The following is a 20,319-nucleotide window of genomic DNA, read 5'->3' as shown; positions in this document are numbered from 1 at the left end:
CACTCATTGATATGGGAGAAGTCTCCCCCTTGTCCCGTATGGGATGTTGTGGAACAATGTTTGTTGTTTTTTGTCGATATACCGCCCGCGGTTACATCTTCCTTCAAAAATTAAAAGTTGTTGGGATGGCCAGCCGGGATTTTAAGACTTTTACCTATGAACAGGGACCAACACCAGGGACGAGGTCAAATCACCCTTCAAAAATTAGGCAGGTGTACAAATATGTAAAAAATCATGTGTACTTTCAGGACCTAGTTCTTGGAAATATGGGCTTCCACAAGAAAATATTTTTATCATTGTACTTAAAAAATAGATTAACACAATCCTGTATCGGGCCTAAAACATGACTTAAGCTGAAATTTTTCTAGGAGGGTTGGCGTTTTTTGTTTGGGATGACGACTTCTATTTTGTTTTTCAAAATAGTCAGGCTTAATCCCATAGTCGTTGTTTTTTCTCGTAGGCTTGATGGACATCAAGCAACGATCTTTATTTAGCTTGAGCAGACCAACAAAGTCCAGGTTTTTCCTTAATCTCTCCAAAAAAAAAACTTTAATAATTTGAGAAACGAAGGACAGATTGTCCTAATATTTAAAAGATCTTCTAAAACGGATAGAACGAAATACGATCCAGAATGTACCTAATCGCAATAATGGTCTTGGCCCGCAAATATGTTCGGACGAAATTCACTTCAGACAATTTGGGGTTGATCTAATCTTTACGTCCGTCTGTCCAAATCAACCGATTAACCGAATTTGTCCAAACTTTCCACATCGTAATATGTATACCCTTAGCCATAAGGCTAATGAGGGTATATGCACTTTGATATGACTAAAAATTTACCTCATCGAAATAATGGGGTCTAGGATGTTGGGACGAAATTTGTTTTAGACAATTTGGAATCGATTGAGCAATGTCCGTGCGTCTATATGGCTGGTGCGCACGATAACTTTCGAACGAAGCTACCGAACGGGTATCAGGTCCTCCCCCACAAAATTTCAAAAGTTTTCGCTAAAGTGGTGTGCACGATAGCTCTCGTAGAAAGTAACCTCCTACGGAGGTCTTCTATTATATAGAAGCCTCCTACGGAGGTCTTCTATTATATAGAAGCCTCCTACGGAGGTCTTCTATTATATAGAAGCCTCCTACGGAGGTCTTCTATTATATAGAAGCCTCCTACGGAGGTCTTCTATTATATAGAAGCCTCCTACGGAGGTCTTCTATTATATAGAAGCCTCCTACGGAGGTCTTCTATTATATAGAAGCCTCCTACGGAGGTCTTCTATTATATAGAAGCCTCCTACGGAGGTCTTCTATTATATAGAAGCCTCCTACGGAGGTCTTCTATTATATAGAAGCCTCCTACGGAGGTCTTCTATTATATAGAAGCCTCCTACTGAGTTCTTCTATTCTAGAAAAGCCTTCTATTCTATAGAAACCTTCTTCTATTCTATAGAAGTCTCCTACGGAAGTCTTCAATTCTATAGAAGTCTCCTACGGAAGTCTTCTATTCTATAGAAGTCTCCTACGGAGGTCTTCTATTCTATAGAAGTCTCCTACGGAAGTCTTCTATTCTATAGAAGTCTCCTACGGAGGTCTTCTATTCTATAGAAGTCTCCTATGGAGGTCTTCTATTCTATAGAAGTCTCCTACGGAGGTCTTCTATTCTATAGAAACCTCCTACGGAGGTCTTCTATTATATAGAAGCCTCCTACGGAGGTCTTCTATTATATAGAAGCCTCCTACGGAGGTCTTCTATTATTTAGAAGCCACCTACGAAGGTCTTCTATTATATAGAAGCCTCCTACGGAGGTCTTCTATTATATAGAAGCCTCCTACTGAGGTCTTCTATTATATAGAAGCCTCCTACTGAGGTCTTCTATTCTAGAAAAGCCTTCTATTCTATAGAAACCTTCTTCTATTCTATAGAAGTCTCCTACGGAAGTCTTTAATTCTATAGAAGTCTCCTACGGAAGTCTTTAATCTATAGAAGTCTCCTACGGAAGTCTTCTATTCTATAGAAGTCTCCTACGGAAGTCTTCTATTCTATAGAAGTCTCCTACGGAGGTCTTCTATTCTATAGAAGTCTCCTATGGAGGTCTTCTATTCTATAGAAGTCTCCTACGGAGGTCTTCTATTCTATAGAAACCTCCTACGGAGGTCTTCTATTCTATAGAAACCTCCTACGGTGGTCTTCTATTCTATAGAAACCTCCTACGGAGGTCTTCTATTCTATAGAAGTCTCCTACGGTGGTCTTCTATTCTATAGAAGCCTCCTACAGAAGTCTTCCATTCTATAGAAGCCTTCTATTCTATAGAAACCTCCTACGGAGGTCTTCTATTCTATAGAAGTCTCCTACGGTGGTCTTCTATTCTATCGAAGCCTCCTACAGAAGTCTTCCATTCTATAGAAGCCTTCTATTCTATAGAAACCTCCTACGGAGGTCTTCTATTCTATAAAAGTCTCCTATGGAGGTCTTCTATTCTATAGAAGTCTCCTACGGAGGTCTTCTATTCTATAGAAACCTCCTACGGAGGTCTTCTATTCTATAGAAACCTCCTACGGAGGTCTTCTATTCTATAGAAACCTCCTACGGTGGTCTTCTATTCTATAGAAACCTCCTACGGAGGTCTTCTATTCTATAGAAGTCTCCTACGGTGGTCTTCTATTCTATAGAAGCCTCCTACAGAAGTCTTCCATTCTATAGAAGCCTTCTATTCTATAGAAACCTCCTACGGAGGTCTTCTATTCTATAGAAGTCTCCTACGGTGGTCTTCTATTCTATAGAAGCCTCCTACGGAGGTCTTCTATTCTATAGAATCCTCCTACGGAGGTCTTCTATTCTATAGAATCCTCCTACGGAGGTCTTCTATTCTATAGAAGCCTCCTACGGAGGTCTTCTATTCTATAGAAGCCTCCTACGGAGGTCTTCTATTCTATAGAAGCCTCCTACGGAGTTTTCTATTCTATAGAAGCCTCCTACGGAGGTCTTCTATTCTATAGAAGCCTCCTGCGGAGTTCTTCTATTCTATAGAAGCCTCCTGCGGAGTTCTTCTATAGAAGCCTCCTACGAAGTTCTTCTATTCTATAGAAGCCTCCTATGGAGTTCTTCTATTCCATAGAAGCCTCCTACGGAGTTCTTCTATACTATAGAAGCCTCCTACGGAGTTCTTCTATTCTATAGGTCTTCTATTCTCCTACGGAGGTTTTCTAATCTATAGAAGCCTCCTACAGAAGTCTTCCATTCTATAGAAGCCTCCTATTCTATAGAAACCTCCTCGAAGGTCTTTTATTCTATAGAAGCCAACGGAGGTTTGTAGAGCACATTGAGAGTGGCGCCACTATCGAAGATTCCTTAGGTACTACTGCTCCCCCTGTTCAGATGCTGTTTCCAAGTTGCCCAACATCAGCATCAATTCCTGAAAATACACTGCACCATAGCATAACATACCCATACCCACACACACATATCAGTCAAAGACTAAACCAAAACAGCCCGTCCGACCGAAAAATCGATGGTCATCGATAACGTCAGGCAAGCTATTCGCATGCATCAGAAATAAGAAATCGAAGACCCGTAGACTGAAGCAGGGAGTTTCCCAAGTTGGGCTGATATCTCCGATATTTAACCTCCACATACATATATATGCTCTCATATCAATGAGTGCATGCCAATTCATATTGGCTCAATGAAATGGGACCTACTTTTTATCGCCGAGCCCGAACGGCCTGTCTTACAACACGACTTGTAGAGAAGTTGTTCTTGGCTGAAATACTCAGGAAATGTAAGCCAGCATTACACTGAGGCGATTTTAGCACTCCGAAAATGTTGATGTTCTGGTCAGGGATTTAACCGCAGCCCTTCTGAGTGCAAGACGGACGTGCTTACCACTGCCCCACGGCGACTCCCACTATTTAAACTGTACCTTTGTAAAATTACAGCCCTTCCGCATAGAGATAATTATGTATGCGATTTTGACGTGGAGTCTCATCGTCAATAAATTAAATATCTACATAATCGACTTAGTACAGTTCGTATCCACTGTCTAATGCCACACTCAGAGCTCCGATTTACTAGCGAGTGAAAATTTGGCAGGAGGTGGTAATTTTTTCTGTGTTCAATTTTTTTTTTTTTTTTTGTAGGGAGTGGGTCAGGTTTATTTGAGGGTGTTGTATCTTTTTGTTTGATGGTGGGGAGGGGGCTAGTCGTCTCCCTCAATTTGCTCGAATTCGAGAAGAGTTTCACTACCGAATGGAATTCGAGCGAATTAGAGCGAGTATTCGGAGCTCTGGCCACACTGTTCACCATCTGGACGGTCCTAGTTACCCATCTGGTCTGGGTAACTAGGCAAAATGTCTCGTCTCTTTTCACCCTGATCGAAGAAAGTTACTTCCACGATAAGAAAATTACACTCTTCCACATTATTTCTATTGCCAAGGCGTTAATGTATGGTTATTTTGCTTGCAGAAGAGTAAAACATCCGTTTTTGCATTTCCAATGACAAGCCATAAGAATCTAACCATCTTACTGTACCTAGTACCGTTTGATGTTCTTCTCGTTGAGCCTCCTCCCTGCCTTTTGCTCTAGTCATGTAGCCAGAATACCTTCTATATTGACCAAAGACCCTCTACAGGTCTTCTAAAGACGGAAAATCTTCACCAGTTATTCTATAGCCAGAACACTTTCTATAGGTCTTCCATAAACAGAAGACTTTCTACACATAAAACTTCTGTCGGAAGACTTGGTCAATATTATATATTTTGATACATGGCCTTTGTTAATCTGTTTCAAGTCCGTTTTATAATGCAAATCTGCAGCCACTCCAATAACTAAAATTTCTAATATAAATTGACAAATTAGTTTTACGAGGCTACCTTGTTCCATTAGGAAACATATTTTCGATTCCATTAATTATCCCCATTAAAGGTTGCCATTTGGCAACCCTTGACACAAAGTTTATTTTTTGCTTTTGTAATAATAATCAAATGATATACCTAAGCAAATGCTTTTGTTGAGAAAATCTACCTAGCAGACTCGGTTATGTGTTGTGGTTGTTGTCGTTTTTTTATAGAAACCCTATTAAAACCCCTTGTCGAATCATTCATAATCAACCAAAAACCCTCTCAAATTGTGTGAACAGCGAGCACAAAACCAGTTACCCACAAGCGAACCGAAAAATATCCAACAAAAAATACATTTTCTCACCTTTTATCTTGTTCTGTTACTCTGATGGAGATTACTCTTCATACCTGGTGAAGCAACAAAAATAATCAGCAATCTCCCTCTCTATAAAAATTGATAATATGCATGAAATCGATTCATGGAGAGAAATTAATTTCAACCAATGCAAGCGTATCTGTTCTCCATCATTAAGTCTCTTTTTTATTTTGATTGAAATACTGCTCTCTCTCAGTTATTTATCTGAAATTCTCCAATATCGATAAGAGAATAGCCGTTTAATGGAGGAAAACAATGTACATACCACAAAAGCTCCCATTGAGTGTGAAACCCCTTCTCTTTAATTAAAGAGTCATGGAATATGTATACCCCCATTCCTCCAATTCTTTTTATGTTATTAATTATACTCTGAAATAAAAAAAATATTCATAGATAAATAAATGCCATTGACTGTAAGCAGAATGCATCGCACCGTATGAGTGATGAACCTTTAGTTAAATTGTGGAGCTTTACATTCAATGGCTAATTGGAATGAATAGAAACTCTAAGTGGTCGTCCAAATAAATGTAAACACCGCCACTTACCACATTATTATTAACAAAGTAGAAACAAAAAAAACACAACAAACAGCAGGTGATCTTGGGAGGAACATCGAACGCACTGTAATGCATTGAAGCGTTCACGCTAATTGATATTCATGTCTCGTAAAAGCGTTTTGATGAAAGGGAGTTAATCGTTTTGTTGGTGTTGTTGTTGTGTTATTATTTTGATGAACATGAAATTTGGGGGGAATTTCCAAAAATTGTGTTTTGTAAGAAGAAGAACTTGACGTAATTGCTGTAATTTTATAAAACAAATTGTTTAACATTTGTTGGGGCCAATTACTTAAAAGGACAGGTGCAGTTATAGAAAGGGTTTTCGTATCATATTTGGTAGAAGGTTTTCTGAAGATGCTGAAACGTGATGATGGGAACAGTGTGGTTTATTAATGGAAAATATTGAACAAGGTTTGTTGGTTACCCATAAAGTTATGCTTACGACTTCATAAAGGAAGATGTTAAGTTAAATGTGCTCTATTGCAGGTCTACTACAGGAATTTCTTTTTATTCACAATACCATTTAAAGGTCTTCTATAGACTGAATATCTGGTAAAAATTTTCTATAGGCAGAATATATTTTAAACGAATTCCATAAACAGAAGCCCTTCTAAAATTCATCTATCGACAGAAGACCTCTTAAAGGTCATGGACCAAAAATATTCTAAAGGCTTTCTATAGACTGAAGCCCTTCTAAAAGTCTTTTATTATCTGAACACCTTCTATTGGTGTTCTCTAGGTAGATGAACTTCTACAAGTCTTCTATAGACAGAAGATCTTCTTAAGGCATTCTATGCCAGAAAACCTCCTAAGGTCTTTTATAAACCTGTAAACCTTGTAGATGACTTCTGTAGACACAGGACAGCCTAAAAGTCTTCTCTAGGCCGAAAACCTTCTAGAGGCCTTCTTTGGAAAGAAGACCTTCTAAAGACAGAGATTCTTCTAAAGGCCTTACATACACATTACCCTCGACCGCAAGGGTATTCTCAATAGAGAATAGCGGGCTTAACGACCCCGCGTATCCTAGTCAACGAAGGGTTACCACATACATAACTCCAACCAGAGGGCCCTTTTCTGCTACAGCAGGTGGTGTGAGGGGTTTCAACTCTCCACACCATCACAGATCTTTACGATCTTGTCGGGGACACTCTCATACATAAATAGGTTGTCGTTTGCCAGCCTCAGAGGGGAAGAGGTTGAATAGACCTCGCTCTTCACAGTGAGAAAGCTGCGTCCATGTAAACGTGGTAATTGAATTGTTCCATTAGTGTAGCACTCGTGTTACTGGTGTTACATGGTCCCTATTCCATGATTGTGTCTAATCTTTTGCGTTCTGGGTGACCAGTCCCTATATGTATGGTCTCAAACTGGTAGTAGTGCCAACTACAAAGTCTGACCAGAGACTTTTTTCTGGCGAAAGCTTGACCTCAACCCCTTACCAAGAGGGAAGTGAAACCCATACAGTGGATCCTTAAATTGGTGCCTGCGGGATAGTCCTGGCAGCTCCGTGAAGAGCAACAACTCTCTAAGAGCACTACAGGTAATCCTAAAGGGGCGCTGACATGATATCGCTGCCCCATTGCAGTGGTGCACATCTTTAACGTCAAACACTGTCTACTTTCACAAAATCCAGCGGCGTCTGACCCACATTAGGCGGCTTCCTGGTCTGCGTCTGACTCCATAAGGGACGGCAGTAATAACAAATTTTCCGCCCTTATGGGCATTAAGATCGCGACCAGTAAGATCTTAATTACGGCATACTGGACACATAATTTTATACTTACTGATCCCATGGCCTGACAGTTGTAGTATTCTGGAACCTCAGTAAGTGGAGCGAAAATTTACTCAAATGGCGTCCATGGTAATGCTGCATCTGCCTCCGTCCTATTAAAACCTAGGAATTCTTGAAAAACACTCTCAGTTCTGTCGCCAACAAGTTGGATGCGAAGGTCCAGGCTTGTCCTAGTTTATACGGGTCTGGCTCTGAACGCAGTTTCTCATAAGGATTCTGTGTTAACCCTCGAATGGCCTCCCTGCTTGCATAGATAACCATGATACATGATACAGAAGACCTTTTACTGGTTTTATTTGGGCAGCAGATTTTCTACAGGTCTTCTGTAGACAAATGTATTCTATATGACATGACTTTCAAAAGGTTTTCTATAGACAAAAGACCTCCTTAAAGCCTTCTTTAGACAGAAAACCTTCAAAAGCTCTTCTATACACAGAAGACCTTCGAAAGGTCTTCTATGCACAGATGACTTTCGAAAGGTCTTCTATAAACAGAAGACCTTATAAATGTCTTATATAGACAGGAGACCTATAGACAGAAAGCTTTTACAGAAGACCCTCGAAAGGTCTTCTTTAGACAGAAATCTATGTAGACAAATGGTTTTCTATGGGTGTTCTATAGATAGAAGATCTTCCCTTAACAAAAAACATTCTAAAGTTCTTCTATATACGGAAGAGCTTCAACATGTCTTCTATACACAGAAGACTTCCTTCAGGTCTTCTATAGGCAGATGTTCTTTTACAGGTTTTGTACAGAGGGAAGGTCTTCTACAGGTGTCTACAGAAAGCAACACTTTTAAAGGTTTTCTATAGACAGAAAAAATTCTAGAGTTTTTCCGTAGACAGAAGTCCTTCAAAAGGTTTTCTATTGGAAGGCGGCCTTCTAAAGGTCGTTTAAATATCGTTTATAGATAAAAGACCTTTTACAGGGTTTCTAGAGAGAGAAGACCTTCTACAGGTTTTCTATGGAGAGAAGACCTTCTACAGAAAAAATACCTTCTACAGGTCTTTTATAGATAGAAACCCTTCTAAAGGTCTTCTATAGACAGAATACATTATAAAGGTCTATAGATAGAAGACCTTATACATGTTTTCTACCGAGAGATCTTTTCTATAGAAGACCTTTTACAGGTTTTCTACAGAGAGAAAACTTTCTACAGGTCTTCTGTAGAGAGAAGAACTTCTACAGGCCTTCTATAGAAAAAATACCTTCTACAGGTCTTTTTTTAGACAGAAACCCGTTCTAAGGGTCTTCTATAGACAGAATACCTTATAAAGGTCTATAGATAGAAGACCTTATACATGTTTTCTACCGAGAGATCTTTTCTATAGAAGACCTTTTACAGGTTTTCTACAGAGAGAAAACTTTCTACAGGTCTTCTGTAGAGAGAAGACCTTCTACAGGTATTCTATAGACAGAAACCCTTCTAAAGGTCTTCTATAGACAGAATACCTTCTAATTCTCTATAGATATAAGACCTTATACAGGCTTTCTACAGAGAGTTGACTTTCTACAGATCCTCTATAGAAAAAGACCACTTACCTTTCACAGGTTTTCTACAGAAAAAATACCATCTCCGTTATTTTACAGAAACAAGACCTTCTACAGGTCTTCATTAGAGCAGCGTCGCCCAAGAGAATTCCATCAAACTAAAGCAAATGTTTATGTATAGGTGAAAAAAAGACAACAACCAAATGGTGTTCATCGTTCGTGTTTGGTCACGTACGCTGTGAATGAAATGCAAAACAACTCAGTGGGCCCCAGCAGTATACCGATGGGCGACCCTGCTTTAGAGTGAAGACTTTCCAAAGGTCTTTCATAAACTAAATGTCTTCTAAAGGTCTTCCAAAGTCAGTTCTATATGGTTTCTTTAGGCGGAAGGTTTTCTCCAGGTATTCCATAGATGAAAGACCTTCCACAAGCCTTCTACAGACAGATCATCTATGGGTCTTCTACAGGCGGAAGACCTTTTCATGCGTTCTATAGACAGGAGACCTTCTATAGGTGTTTTATAGACAGAATACCTTCTGCAGGTCTTCACAATACACAAGACCTTCTACTTGATTACTTTAGACAGAAGATCATCTACAGGTCTTCTATAAACATAACACGTTTTATAAGTCCTCGTAGACAAAAATAGCTCTGAAAACTTCAATCGGAAAGAGATCTTCTACAGAAGGCCTTCTTAATGCGACCATATTCTAGAAAACCATCTCTCGTTTTTTAGAAAGTTATACGAAGGTGTATACTTCTTGGAACGCTTCGAAGAAATGTTTGCGATGTGCCAAGTTTCGCCCAAATTGGATACTCAATTCGTATGTTATCGTGCTTATAAGTCATTCTAGTTGCTGCCTGCAGTGTTTTTAGAGCTTTTGGACCATTATGTCAGAAAGCAGAGACTTGGCCACGACAAACATTATATCGCTGTTTAAAGGACCGCCAAGAATACCTATCTATCTATCGAGCAGCCCTTAAACTGCACTTAAACGAGGTACAAAATTTCGCCCAAATCATGCTCATCAGTCATTTTAATTCGTGCCGGCAGGGATTTTTAGAGCTCTTGGTCCATTATCTCAGGAAGTATGGACTACCCCGAAAAAAATTTGAGGTCTTGCTAGGAGCTGCACGGTTTTCAAAAATTCAGAAAGATTCGAGTCATACCCTTATACTGCATTTTTGTACACTCCTTCCTCCTTTTATTAAGAGTTCGCGAATGGATATTTCATTGGAGACCCTATAAATTATGAATATTCTTGATCAGAGTAAAATTCTAAGACGATATAACCATGTCCATCTGTCCGTCCGTCCGTCTGTCCGTCCGTCTGTCTGTTGAAATCGAGATATAGCTCGCAATTCTTAAGATAGAGCTTTGTAATTTGGTAAAGAAGTTTCTATTACTCCTAGGATGTTTGGTATTGCAAATGGGCTATATTGGTTCACGTTTTGATATAGCCCCCATAGAACGGTGCCTCCCTATTTTCGGTATTTTGATAGTTTTACCCTCATTATTACACCGAATTGGCTGAAATTTTGTATTTAGCCTTTCTTGCGAGTTTAAAACTTTCCCCCAGAAATTTGCCGATATATGTCCACGACTTCTTATAGCCCCCATAGAACGATACCTCCCGATTTTCGGTATTTTGAAGCTTGTGGCCTCAATATTCCGGCGAAGTGGCTGAAATTTAGTATTTGGTCTTCATTTGGGGTATACAACTTTCCATATGAAATTCTTCGGTATAGGTCCACGCCTTCATATAGACCCCGTAGAGCGTTACATCCCAATTTTCGGTATTTAGAAGGTTGTGGCCTCAATATTCCACCGAAATGGCTGAAATTTAGTATTTGGTCTTCAATTGGGGCATAAAACTTTCCTTATGAAATTCTTCGGTATAGGTCCACGCCTTCATATAGCCCCCAAAGAACGGTACCTCCGAAGTTTCGGTATTTTGAAGGTTGTGACCACAATAACCCACCGAAATGGCTGAAATTTGGTATTTAGTCTTCGTTGGGGGTATTCAACGTTCACACCTAAATTTGTCGACATAGGTCCGCGCCTTCATATAGTCCCCATAGCACGGTACCCCCCATTTTGAAGGTTGTGGCCTCAATATTTTACCGCAATGTCGGTATAGGCACACGCCTTTATATAGCCCCCATAAAACTGTACCTTCCGATTTCCAGTATTTTGAAGGTTGTGGCCTCAATATTCCCCCGAAATGGCTGAAATTTAGTATTTGCTCTTCAATTGGGGTTTAAAGCTTTCCATATGTAATTTTTCGGTATAGGTCCACGCCTTCATATATCCCTCATAGAAATTTTGGTATTTTGAAGGTTGTTGCCACAATAACCAACCGAAATGGCTGAAATTTGGTATTTGGTCTTCGTTGGGCGTACTCAACCTTCACCCCTAAATTTGTCGGTATAGGTCCGCGCTTTCATATAACCCCCATAGAACGGTACCTCCGAAATTTCGGTATTTTGAAGGTTGTGGCCTCAATATTCTACCGTAATGACTGACATTTGTTATTTAGTCTTCGTTGGGGGTATAAAACTTGCAACCTGAAGTTTATACCTCCCAATTTTCTGTATTTTGAAGGTAGTGACTTCTTATATTTTTGAAGGTTAGCCATATTGTTGTACTGAAATTGCTGACATTTGGTATTTAGTCTTCTTCATAAACGAAAGGTAACAAATTGTTCCTTTTTACTTTAATACAAGTCGTGGTGGAGGGTATAAAAAGTTCGGCCCGGCCGAACTTAACGCCGTTGTTACTTGTTTATTTTTTTACTGTCACAGGCTGAAGGAAAATTTCTGACGGCAATTTTTTTTAAATCATTCCATTAAAACTAAAAACTATGCACTTTGCTTCAAATCAATCCATCTTCAGTTTGAAAATTGAATGAATGAAAGAACAATAATAAGAAAATTTGTTAAATAGAAAATATTGAAAGGATTCCCTCCCATCCCTGCCAATCTGACACGACACATGCAGCACATACATATTTCACTTCTAAAAAACTACCCACTACCATCGATACACAGGCAACCTAAGTAAGTTCATTGCATGCACATCCATGCATCCCAGCTAGCATTTGGAAGTGACTTACTCACTTCCTCTACCAAAAGTAATCGCTTTCTGAACTTCTTTTCTATAAAAGAGCGATACTTTATCATTTTACAATAACAAATGTATTACTGTTCAAATTAGATCGATCTGCAAGAACTACCTAGTGTCACAGAAGAAGATGAAAATTCTGCATTTGATTGTTTACACAAACAATTTACATTGTTTTACTATTTCTTCTCGTGAGAGAGATAAGGTGAGAGTTTTACAGCTACTCCAAGTATTTGCAAATATCAACAATAAGAAAAATATCAGTCAGTTTGATATTGTAAGTGCGAAAGGTTCGTGGAAAAGTGAAATTGAAAAAATTAAATTAATAATTTAATATTTAAACATTTATAAATTGAAATGTAAAAAAGTGCAGTGACTAAATAATTGTGAATGATAAAAAGCAGAAAAAATAATAATATGTATTGTGTATAATGTGAGTGATATTTAGATAAGAAAAAATAAATTTCATTTTCTTTATCATAGAGTGAATTTGAATATTAGAAAAAAAAAACAAAAAATCGAAAAAATTCCAAAAATTCAAAAGTGCCAACAGTACTTATTACACTCATTCGACAAAGAAAATTAAAACAAATAAGTTTGCAGAAATAATGATATTATAATTTGACTTTTAAAATGTAAACATTTTCGATTTTAATTTTTGTTTTATTTATTTATTTATTTATTTATTTATTTATTTATTTATTTATTTATTTGTTTATTTATTTATTTATTTATTTATTTATTTATTTATTTATTTATTTATTTATTTATTTATTTATTTATTTATTTATTTATTTATTTATTTATTTATTTATTTATTTATTTATTTATTTATTTATTTATTTATTTATTTATTTATTTATTTATTTATTTATTTATTTATTTATTTATTTATTTATTTATTTATTTATTTATTTATTTATTTATTTATTTATTTATTTATTTATTTATTTATTTATTTATTTATTTATTTATTTATTTATTTATTTATTTATTTATTTATTTATTTATTTATTTATTTATTTATTTATTTATTTATTTATTTATTTATTTATTTATTTATTTATTTATTTATTTATTTATTTATTTATTTATTTATTTATTTATTTATTTATTTATTTATTTATTTATTTATTTATTTATTTATTTATTTATTTATTTATTTATTTATTTATTTATTTATTTATTTATTTATTTATTTATTTATTTATTTATTTATTTATTTATTTATTTATTTATTTATTTATTTATTTATTTATTTATTTATTTATTTATTTATTTATTTATTTATTTATTTATTTATTTATTTATTTATTTATTTATTTATTTATTTATTTATTTATTTATTTATTTATTTATTTATTTATTTATTTATTTATTTATTTATTTATTTATTTATTTATTTATTTATTTATTTATTTATTTATTTATTTATTTATTTATTTATTTATTTATTTATTTATTGGTCATTGCCACTATTTTATGGTAAAATATACAATATCGTTCAAACAATGTACTTATTTGTCGCCTAAAGGTACTATATCCAACAAGCATTTTCTATCGCCCATTACCCGAAGCAGTCACTCCCGGGCGATAAAAACACACATCCCCGATATCGCATTCTAATTAATGTAGGCACACCGTACGGGAAGAAATGAACCACGCACTCGTTTCCTCATAAATGTGTCTCATGCGTTGTCTTTGAAAGAATCGCTTTAGTCCAGAGTCGAGAGTCACGATGGCGATATTTTTATGAGGAAACGAATGCGTGGTTCATTTCTTCCCGTACGGTGTGCCTACATCAATTAGAATGTGATATCGCGGATGTGTGTTTCTATCGCCCGGGAGTGACTGCTTCGGGTAATGGGCGATAGAAAATGCTTGCTGGGATTCCATCCATCATTCATTCACTCATTCGCAAATGTGATGAGAGAAAAGCGACTACAATAGAACAAATCACATTCGGCAAGACCCTATGGCTCTGGTATGTGTGTGTGTGCTGGTGTGTGCCTTTGACTAGCAGAAGTTAATGGAATCATCACTCCCTGCCCAGCCAGCAATTGGGAGTGAGTGAGTCACTTCCTCTATCAGAAGTAATCGCTTTCTGAACTTCTATTCTAGAAAATAGCGATCCTTTATCATTTTACAATAACAATTGCATTGCTGTCCCTTTTTGAACTTCTTGAATAACTACCTAGTGTCAGAAAAGGAGATCGAAATTCTATTATTGCTTTTTTACACTAACAATGCTACTACTTACGACTATCGCATGGGCAGACACTTTATCTGGTCAATGTAGACACTTCGATTGTTTACGTTCATTTGAGGCGTGTACAACCTTAAACTAATATAAGACTTTAGTCTATCTGGTGTTTATAAGGTACGGTGGTGCAGTGGTAAGCATGTTCGCTTTGCATTCTTAAGGTCATGGGTTTGATTCCCATGCCAGGCAACAGAACATTTTTAAAAGTACAAAAATTAATGAAGATGGCAATTTCATCTAAGAATAGTTCTTTAAAAACGTATGTAATTTGGAACATTAATTAGAATAGCAAAAAATAAAAATTAAAAGAATAACAACAGATAAAATGAAAAACGAAAAAAAAATGTTTTTTTTTCGTCACAACCAATTTTATCGCTAAAAGTACTTCTAGGAAGTCTCGAAAGCGGCATTCACACGTAGTGTCGTGGACGTGGTTCATTTCTTCCCGAACGGTGTGCCTACTTCAATTAGAATGCGAGATCGCGGATGTGTATTTCTATCGCCTGGGAGTGACTGCTTCGGGTAATGGGCGATAAAAAATGCTTGCTGGGTGTAGTGGCATAAAGTGAAAAAAAGAGGGGGTGGAAAGAAAAATGAGTGATTGATTCACAATGTACATACTTCATTTCCAATTATTGAAATGTGTTGTGAGTGTGTGTATGGGTGGTACCACCTCTGCATCACACACATACCTAAATAAATTGTATATGGTATCGTCATATCCTCGCCATATATACAACTTGCAACAATCTGAAATACGTCGACATTGTAGCAACAATCATAACTTTATATTTTTCCCCTCCTCCATCACCTTGGTTGGCATCCTTGTCAAGTTTTTTTACTTGACATTTTTGACATTTTTACCGTTTCAATTACTTTCGGCTCAATGATCTCTCAAGCAAAGACAGGGATATAGTCGCACAGGGTGCGATGGGGGTGGTGGTGCTGCATAAGAAGAACAAGATTCATTTTATGAATAGTAGGGTAAAATTAAAATCTCTCCAATAATTTTCAATTGAACGCCGTCAAAAGGGTAGGTTGGGTAAGTGTGCACTGGCGAGTGTTCGTTCCGCAATGCAAAGCAGTGCCATAAATAGTATTTTTCTTTGGTATTTATTTATTTCGTTTTGTTGAAAATGACATTTTGTCACGTTATTGAGAAATTTGACGGGTTAACCTAATGTCACACCACTCACTCACTCATGGTGAATTGTGGGAACAGACCATATAATCAGCAGTGGAAACAACAGCAACGTTATAGTTTACAACAAAACATGACACATGTGCCAAATATGTTGTCAAAGTGCAACAACACCTGCCGTTTATCAATTTTAACGCCTTGCAAAAGAGGAGGGAAATTCTTTAACAAATAACACGTTTTTGTTCTTCTTTCAAAATTTTTGCAGCATCTATACACAAATTTAATTTGCGAGATGTGGCTTTACCTTTAAGCCGCTTACTTAGACCAAAGTAGAATTCCGAAAATAAACAAGTCCCATAGCTCAGAAATTATGGACTTCCCACCCCCAAAAAAAAATTTGTATATCGTTGTGATCAGGATAACAAGGTTTAACTGTGGTAAAATTTTGGTACCGATCCAAAAGGTGCTGCTAAACGACATTTAAGCTTTTTTAAGGAATTTCTTAAAAATTCATAATTTGTGCTTCATTTCTGCCACTCACACCCAGTCGCGATTTTTTGGAAGACTCTTGTGTATTAATACTCCTCCGATGACAAAACATTTTTTTCTTTTGGTATTTCATTGTTGTTATTTTATTGATGTTTGTCATGCGAGCGCAACTCCCTCCGACTCCATTTCACACTTTCGCGTTTCCTATAAAAATGAATTATTTGACATTAGAGCTCCCTTAATTTTTCCCCAACATTTCTTCATTATTATTTTTTTTTTTTTTTTTGTGGAACGCATAAACATTGTTTGAAGTGTCACGGGGCGTATGGTATGTATGTACATCTGTATAACTCTGCTATTTCATTGTTCCTAGAATGTAGTTGTGTCTGTGTGTGTCGTCGTGTTGTTAAGTTTTTATTACATTTTCCTATTTAATTAAACGATATTTATGTAATCCACCAAAAAACACAAAACTCTCGGATGTAATGTTTTCTTTCTTTATTCTTTTTTGCTTTGTGGTGATAATGTTTTTCTCACCATGTTTTTTTTTTCTCTCTCCATTAAATTTTGTTTTTTTGTAACCGCTTTCTTTTTTTTGGGGAAAGGTTCTTTTTTTATGACAACAATAAAAGGGCGTTGTTCGGAAGTATTAAAGATACAATGTTTGAAAACGGAAGGAGAATTTATTAGACATCAAGTGACCACCGACGACCATTATCGATGAAGTGGCATGGAGGAATGATTTAATTTTGGTTTGGAAAACGAGTGAAATAATATTGGATTGTCGCATTGGAGGAAATCATGGAATGAGGAAATATAAAATATAAAATATAAAATATAAAATATAAAATATAAAATATAAAATATAAAATATAAAATATAAAATATAAAATATAAAATATAAAATATAAAATATAAAATATAAAATATAAAATATAAAATATAAAATATAAAATATAAAATATAAAATATAAAATATAAAATATAAAATATAAAATATAAAATATAAAATATAAAATATAAAATATAAAATATAAAATATAAAATATAAAATATAAAATATAAAATATAAAATATAAAATATAAAATATAAAATATAAAATATAAAATATAAAATATAAAATATAAAATATAAAATATAAAATATAAAATATAAAATATAAAATATAAAATATAAAATATAAAATATAAAATATAAAATATAAAATATAAAATATAAAATATAAAATATAAAATATAAAATATAAAATATAAAATATAAAATATAAAATATAAAATATAAAATATAAAATATAAAATATAAAATATAAAATATAAAATATAAAATATAAAATATAAAATATAAAATATAAAATATAAAATATAAAATATAAAATATAAAATATAAAATATAAAATATAAAATATAAAATATAAAATATAAAATATAAAATATAAAATATAAAATATAAAATATAAAATATAAAATATAAAATATAAAATATAAAATATAAAATATAAAATATAAAATATAAAATATAAAATATAAAATATAAAATATAAAATATAAAATATAAAATATAAAATATAAAATATAAAATATAAAATATAAAATATAAAATATAAAATATAAAATATAAAATATAAAATATAAAATATAAAATATAAAATATAAAATATAAAATATAAAATATAAAATATAAAATATAAAATATAAAATATAAAATATAAAATATAAAATATAAAATATAAAATATAAAATATAAAATATAAAATATAAAATATAAAATATAAAATATAAAATATAAAATATAAAATATAAAATATAAAATATAAAATATAAAAAATTTTATTAAAATATAAAATACAAAATATAAATTAAAAATACAAAATTCGAAACATAAAAAAATAAAATATAAAACATAATTTAAACAATGTAAAATTTAAAAAATATTGTTAAAATTTACTTATTTACTTAGCTGGCCCATTACAGAACATTTGTTCCATAGACCGAACTAAGAAAAGATCTCCAATTCTCTCTGTTTCGTGCATCGCTTTTTGGAATACCGCACCTTGTCATGTCTTCATCCACTTGTTTGCGCCATCTATTCTTTGGCCTGCCAATTCTGCGTGCACCGCCATGTGGCTCGAATTTATACGCCTTTTTAGCGGGTTCATCATCGCTCATTCTTATTATATGGCCTAGCCAACGCAATCGTTGCATCTCGATACGTTTAACTATATTGATGTCGTTGTATAGCAGATACAGCTCGTGGTTCATACGATGTCGATATGTCGCAGATCGGTCCGTAGATCTTTCGAAGAATTTTTCTCTCAAACACGCCAAGCACTGCCTTATCTGCTTGCGCAAGTACCCAGGCTTCGGTACCATACATCGGCACGGGTAGTATCAGTGTTTTGTAAAGCGTTATTTTTGTTTGACGAGTTGTGGCTTTGTTTTTAAAGTGCTTACTTAAGCCAAAGTAGCATCTGTTGGCCAATACAATTCTTCCTTTTATTTCACAACTGATGTCGTTTGTTGTGTTTACGGAGATGCCGAGGTAGAGGAAGTCTTTTACTACCTCAAAATTATAGGAACCAACTTCAACAGTTGGTCCGATCTCAATGGACGCATTGCGCGTCGACACCATCAGCCTGGTCTTCTCGCCATTTACCGCCAGACCCACTTTAGCAGATTATCCTTCGACCTTCATAAAGATATCGGTTACTTCTTTTACTGGTCGTCCCATGATGTCTATATCATCAGCGTAAGCAAGTAAGCAAGTAACTTCTTTTGACATTTCCCTCTCGTATAACCTTTTCTAGCAGGATGTTGAAAAGATCACACAAAAGGCTGTCTCCTTACCTGAAACCTCTTTTGGTACAAAAATCTTCGGAGAGGTTCTTTCCTATTTCAACAGAAGATCTTGTGTCAGTTAGAGTCATTTTACAAAGCCGAATGAGCTTTGCGGGGATACCAAATTCAGACATTGTTTGGAATACCTTTGAACGTAGCGGGCTGTCGAAGGTTGCTTTATAATCGACAAAAAGGTGGTATGTGTCGATCTGCATCTCTTAGGTCTTCTCCAGGATTTGCCGCAGCGTAAATATCTGGTCAGTGGTGCACTTGCCAGGTCTAAAGCCGCATTGGTATGGTCCAATTATTTCGTTGACCATGGGCTTTAGTCGTTCGCACAATATCCCTGACACTATCTTGTAGGCGATAGGGAGAAGACTTATGCCCCTATAGTTGGAGCATAAAGTCTTATCTCCATTCTTATGGACGGGACACAGGATGCTCAGGTTCCAATCGTCGGGCATGCGTCCTTCCTGCCAGATGGAACTAACTAGCTGATGCATACACCTTATCAGCGTGTCGCCTCCGGTTTTAAACAGCTCGGCCATGAGCTCCTGCAGCCTTATTATTCTTCAGCCGGTTTATTGCTGTCTTTATCTCATCTTGGCCGGGTGGTATACATTCAAAATACCATCTTCTGGGATTGGGTCTGTAGAATCTTAGTCGACTTCGCTACTATTGGATACCAACAGTTTGGAAAAATGCTCGTTCCATGTCCTGAGCACGCTATCTGTATCTGTTACCAGATTACCTTGCTTTTCTCTACAGGAGGATGTGCCAGTTCCAAAGCCATAAGTTTGATGTTTCACTCTTTGATAGAATTTTCGGACTTCATTCTGTCTCCAGTACATCTCGATTTTTTCACACTCCCGCTTTTCGATTTCTCTCTTTTTCTTGCGGAAAAGACGTTTCTCTTCTCTCCTTTTCTCCCGATGTCTCTCTCCTGCGCTACGCGTTGCTACTGATTGAAGTAGCTCTATATGCCGCATTTTTCTCTTCGGTAGCAGCACGACACCCCTGGTCATACCATGGATTACTTGGTGGAGGTCTCTGGTATCCAAGTACTGATTTTGCGGCTGTTTGCATGGAGTGGGCAATGTTTTGCCATTGTCCTGGTATGTTATCGGGACGAGGAGTGCGTTGATTAAGCAGTTGGGCCAGTTGAGTGGAATATGCTGTGGCTATCTGTTGTGATTGCAGCTTACCGATGTCAAACTTCCGTGTTGTGTCTGTTCGCACTTTGTTTGCTACGTTTAATCTGGTACGTACCTTTGCCGCAACAAGGTAGTGGTCCGAGTCTATGTTTGCACCTCGCAACGATCGTACATCCAACACGCTTGATGCATGTCTTCCATCTATCACAACGTGATCAATTTGATTTCTTGTTCTTTGATTTGGCGACAGCCAGGTG

General features: G+C 35.4%; 1 protein-coding gene and 1 long non-coding RNA gene across 5 annotated transcripts in view; one reads left to right on the top strand and one right to left on the bottom strand.

Annotated features, from left to right (window-relative positions):
* The window catches only part of LOC141406439 (uncharacterized), a 365,311-nt gene that overhangs the window by 199,650 nt on the left and 145,342 nt on the right, over window positions 1-20,319 (top strand). The gene's annotated exons all lie outside the window — the stretch shown is intronic.
* On the bottom strand, window positions 5,247-5,827 carry LOC141406456 (uncharacterized). Of its 3 annotated transcripts, none has more exons than XR_012413394.1 (3): window positions 5,762-5,827; window positions 5,482-5,585; window positions 5,247-5,428 (listed from the first exon to the last, which is right to left on the bottom strand). It is a non-coding gene; the product is annotated as an uncharacterized lncRNA (long non-coding RNA). The 3 variants fall into 3 exon arrangements; XR_012413395.1 differs by having other exon boundaries at window positions 5,247-5,420; XR_012413396.1 differs by lacking the exon at window positions 5,762-5,827 and adding an exon at window positions 5,650-5,697 and having other exon boundaries at window positions 5,247-5,420.

This window comes from Musca autumnalis, unplaced genomic scaffold, assembly GCF_047663935.1.
Source record: "Musca autumnalis isolate F117 unplaced genomic scaffold, ASM4766393v1 scaffold_5, whole genome shotgun sequence".
Classification (NCBI taxonomy): domain Eukaryota; kingdom Metazoa; phylum Arthropoda; class Insecta; order Diptera; family Muscidae; genus Musca; species Musca autumnalis.
Note: the sequence above shows the minus strand (reverse complement) of the source record. Positions and strands in the feature narration are given on the sequence as shown.